Source organism: Notamacropus eugenii, chromosome 3, assembly GCF_028372415.1.
Source record: "Notamacropus eugenii isolate mMacEug1 chromosome 3, mMacEug1.pri_v2, whole genome shotgun sequence".
NCBI classification, from domain to species: Eukaryota; Metazoa; Chordata; class Mammalia; order Diprotodontia; family Macropodidae; genus Notamacropus; species Notamacropus eugenii.
Genome location: NC_092874.1, coordinates 40,979,924 through 40,985,341, shown reverse-complemented (window position 1 = coordinate 40,985,341; position 5,418 = coordinate 40,979,924). Strand labels below are relative to the sequence as shown.

At 37.8% G+C, this 5,418-nt stretch overlaps 1 protein-coding gene across 2 annotated transcripts in view; it reads left to right on the top strand.

Annotated features, from left to right (window-relative positions):
- ACAD11 (acyl-CoA dehydrogenase family member 11) overlaps nucleotides 1–5,418 on the top strand; it is a 97,556-nt gene that overhangs the window by 6,620 nt on the left and 85,518 nt on the right. The gene's annotated exons all lie outside the window — the stretch shown is intronic.

Below are 5,418 nucleotides of genomic sequence, written 5' to 3'. Positions count from 1 at the left end.
TCATGCCCCCCTCTTCAGGTATCCTCCCCTTCTATTCTTGCCCCTCATGCTTTTCAGCTTCTTTTTATGTGTTATGTATCTCCCTAAAACCTAGAGCCAGTTTTGTATTTAATGGAGATAAGTCATATGCCTTGCCAATTAGATCAAAGGTAAAGCAAATATGCCCTTTATCACCATTGCTACTTAATATACTGATAGAAAAGCTAACTATGGAGATAAGAAAAAAAATACTGAGAGTAAACATTGTCATAGACAGGAGAAAGAATCACAGCATTTTACAGATTACATAATGGTTTCCTGCGGGAACTCTAGAGTCAACTAAAAATTATCTGGGAACAGCAACCAACAAAGTTGCTGAATATACAATTAACTGACAAATCATCAGCATTTCTGTATATTGCTAATAAAACCCAGCAAGAAGAGAGAAAAAGAAATTCCATTTAAAATGACACAAAAAGGAACTGTGTGAATGTGACTGCACTACATTTGTACAATAGTACCCAACAATTTCACAATAAATAATTGGAGAAGTATTGATTTATCATGAGTAGGCTGAGTCAACACAGTAAAAATGACAGTACTACATAAATTAATTTACTTATTCAGTTCCATGTCAAACTACCAAAAAACATTTCCTTATGGAGCTAAAAAATGGTAATTTATCTGGAGGAACAAAAGGTCAAGAATCTCAAGGAAAATAATGGAGGGGAAGGTATAATAAAGAAGGGGACCTAATAGCACCAATTCTCCAACTATACAACAAAACAATAATCATTAAAACAGTCTGGAAAGCAGTTTTAGAACTTTACCCCAAATTACTCTTTTTTCGTATCATTTGTCCCAGCAATACTGCTGCTAGACCTGTACCCCTAAAGAGATCAAAGGAAAAGGACCCATACATACAAAAATATTTGTAGAAACTCTTTTTGTTTTGGCAAAGAATTGGAAAATGAGTTGCCCATTAACTGGAGAATGGTTAAACAAGTTATGACATGAGTGTGATGAAATTTTAGTGTCAAGTAAAAAATAAAAAGGAGGGATTCAGAAAAATCTTGGAATATTTAGATGAACTGAAGTAAAATGAAGTCAGAGGAGAAACAGAACAATTTATACAGTAACAACAATATTGTAAAGATAGTCAACTTTGAAAAACTTAGTAACTCTGATTAACACAATGATCTACACCATTTCAAGGGACTTAATTGAAAATGCCATGCACCTCCCACTAGAGACTGATGGTCTCATTGTACAGACTGAGCCATGCTTGTTTGCATGACTTCATATTTATGGTGGGTTTTTGTATTTCTGCCTTCTTGGTGGGTGGGGGAGGGAGAGAATCTGGAACAGAAAATAAAATTGAATTTTAAAACCAATTTCATACCAGTTAAGAAATAGAGAGAGGCTGATCAGTTTTACAGATTAGATAGTTTGCATTTATTAAGTGCCTGCTGTGTGCCAGGCATTGTGCTAAGCACTGGAGATACAAATAACGGCAAAAGGCAGTGTCAGCCCTTAAGGAGCTTTCAGTATAATGGAGTAGGCAGCATCCAGTTACATATAAACAAAATAGATATGGGATAAATAGGAGATAATCATCGAAGGCACTAGCATTAGGGAGAGGGGGATTAGGAAAGGCTTCTAACAGAAGACTAGAGAGAAGGCAGGGAGTAGAGATGAAGAGAGAGAAGGTATGGGGCCAGCCAGTAAAAATGCCTCGAGGTAGGAGGAGTATCGTGTATAAGGAAGAGCAGGGAAGCCAGTGTCAGTGGATCAGAGTAGAGAGTTGCGAGAAGATTAAAGCTAGAAAGGGGCAGGTTATGAGGGACTTGAAAAGTCAAACAGGATTTTATATTTGATCCTGGAGGCAATAAGGAGCCACTGGGGTTGATTAGAGGGTGATGAAGGCACACTTTGCTTTAGGAAGGTCAGTTTAATAGCTGAGTAGAAAATGGACCACAGGCAATGGGACCAGAGGCAGGGAGACTGACCCAAAGTCAATAGTCATGTAATGAGAGGAAGAATACATGCGCCAGGGTTGAGGCTATATCAGAGGACAGAAAGGGTCTTATCAAAGAACTGTTACCGAAGTATAAACAATGGTACTTGGCAACATTAGTACTTGAATGTGGGAGTTGGGTGGGAGAGTGAAGAATGAGGATGACACCTGGTTTGTGAGATTTGATGACTGAAAAGCCGGTGGTACCATTGATGCTAATAGGGAAGTTAGGAAGAGGAGAAGGTTTGGGGGAAAAAGATAAATGAGTTCATCTTAGGCCATGTTGAATTTAAAATGTCTATGAGAGATCCAGTTCAGAATGTCCAACAGGACAATTAAGTAGGTTAGCCACAAAGAGGAGGACAGATAGAGAATGATAGTAGAGGTAACTGGATCAAGTGAAGTTTTTTCAAGAAAAGGGACTCATGGGCCTGTGTGTAAGCAGTTGAGAAGTAGCTAGTAGATAGGGAAAAATTAAAGAAAAGTGAGAGATTAGGGATTGTAGGGGAAACAATGTACAGGAGAGGATAGACAAGGCTGAAAAGGAAATGACAAATGCTGGCAGGGATGTTGAAAAATAAATTCACCACTGTACTGTTGGGAGAGTTGTGACCTAGTCTAACCATTCTGGAGAACAATTAGGAACTATGCCATGGGTGTGCACACCCATGATACTAACAATACCACTATTAGATGTGTGTCTCAAAGAGATCAAATAAGAAGGAAAAGGACCTATCTGTACAAAAATATTTATAGCAGCTCTTTTTGTGTTGGCAAAGAATTGGAAATTGAAGGGATGCTCACAAATTGAGCTTAACAAGTTATGGTATGATTGAGATGGAATCTGTTGTGCTATAAGAAATGTTAAGGGAGATGGTTTTAGAAAAACCTGGAAAGACCTACATAGTAACTCAGTTGCCCATATCAGTTCTGGGTCATAGTTCCAATGCCAAGAGAAGCACTAGAACTTAAAGCTGTAGGGGACAAAGGTCCCTTTCTTGGTCAAGATCAGAGTACAGGCCAAGAGAGCCTGTAACCACGCCTCTCCTAAGATAACACCACTTTGGAAGTCCAGAAAATTTGCAGACTTGCAGAACTAGCTCTGACAACAGCATCACAAAAAAGCCTAGAGCTTGGCACAGGGCCCAACCCTAAGTAATCAGAGCGTAACTTAAACATAAAATTCAAAACCAAGAAATAGATTTTCAAAATGGGCAAGCAAAAAAAATGAAGAACTTGATCATACAGAGTTACTACAGTGACAGAGCAGACCAAAACACAAACTCAGAAACCAACTACAAGCACAGCCTCAAAGGAAAAAATACTAATTTGTCACAAGCCCAACAAGATTTCCTGGAAGAGTTAAAGAGAGGAGAGTGGTAGAGGCACACACAAAAATATTGAAGAAAACAACCCCTTAAAAAATAGAATTGACTTATTGATAAAAGAGGCACAAAAATTCACTGTAGAAAATGACTCCTTGAAAAGCAGAATTGGTCAAATAGAAAAGGAGGTACAAAAATTCACTGAAGTAAAGAATCCTTAAAAAGCTGAATTAGCCAAATGGGGGAAAGAGGTATAAAAGGTCATTGAAGAATATAATTCCTTAAAAATTAGAATTGGGCACCTGGAACCTAATAGCTCCATGGGACATCAAGAGGCAGTAAAACAAAATCAAAATAATGAAAAAAAGTGGAAAAAAAAATGCAAAATATCTCATTGGAAAAACAACTGACCAGAAAATAGATTGAGAGATCATTTAAAAATTATTGGACTACCTGAAAGCCATGATAAAAGAAAGCCTAGACATTATATTTCAGGAAATTATACAGTAAAACTGCCCTGATATCTTAGATCCAGGGTTAAAATGGACATTGAAAAAATCCACTGACCACCTTCTGAAAGAGATCCCAAAATTAAAACTCTTAGGATATTATAGACAAATTCTGGAGCTCCTATGTAAAGGAGAAAATATTTTAAGCAGCTAGAAAGAAACAATTCAAATATCATGGAGCCATAGTCAGGATCACACAAGATTTAGCAGCTTCTGCATTAAAGGAATAGAGGACTTGGAATATTCCAGAAGGTGCAAAGGAGCTAGGATTGCAACCACAACTCACCTACCCAGTGAAACTGAGCATAACCATCCAGGGGAAAATGGTTTTTTAATGAAACAGAGGACTTTCAAACATTCCTGGTGAGAAGACCAGAGCTGAAGAGAAAATGTGACATTCAAACCAAAGTGTCACAAGAAACATAGAAAGGTAAACATGAAAGAGTAAGCATAAGGGTCTCAATAAAGCTAAACTGTTTATATTCCTAAATGAGAAGATGATACATGTAAGTCCTAAGAGCTTTATCATTTTTAGGGCAATTAGAAGGAGTTTGCATAGAAGGCATATGTGTGATGTCTGATGAACTCTGAGTTGACGTATTATTTTCTCACTTTGTTTCTCTAGCTTTTTTTGTGATATGGCTAATATGAAATTATATTTTACATGATTTCGCATGTGTAACTGATACCATCATGGTTGCCTTCTTGGTGGGGGAGGGCTGGAAGATAGGGATAGAATTTGGAATTCTACATTTTAGAAGAAGAGAATATTTAAAATAAATGCTTTTCAAAAAATAAATGTTAAATAATTTTTTAAAAAATAAATTAAAAAGTAGGCTTTGGGGTTGCAAGGCAGATGGAGAGGTGGGATGACAACATGTGACCAGATAAAGATATGTCAGAATTCATGAACATGAAAGTGGTGCATTTGTGGGTGCTAACATGATCAAAGAACAGATTAGGTACACAGTACACAGAAAGAAAAAGCTGAGTAAATCTGGTTTGATCAAAACTCGGAAAACTGGAAAGTAGTCTGGCAGAACGTCTTGGGATTTGTTCTGTGAAGTTTGGACTCAGTGAAAGGGCTGCATTTGAGGACTTAGAGGGCCACATGTGGCCTTGAGGCCTCAGGTTCCCCACACCTGGAACAGATCATAGGAGGTAAAATGGACAATGGTATATAGTGTGATTGGACTGAGGCTAAAAGAATGGAGAGGCATTCAAGAGGGTGAGTGAGATAAAATCTCACAGCTAATGAAGCAATGTGTGAAGAATGGATGATCATAACATAAGACTAGAAAGGTAGGTTGTGGAGGGCCTGGAATGCCAGGCAGTTACTTTGAACTTGATTCAATGAGCAAGAGGAAGCTAGTGAGGAGATGTGATAAGTGACATTAAGGAGAAAGAGAAGGAAGAATATTAAGTATTTGTTTTCTCATGTAAAATGAGACTCAAAAATGGATTCATGGCAGGCCCGCATCACCTCTTTCCTAAATTATTGCAACAGCCACATTAGTTTCCCTATCTCCAGTCTCTTGCCATTCCAGTTCATTCCACACACTCCTGCCAAAATGACTTTCCTAACTCT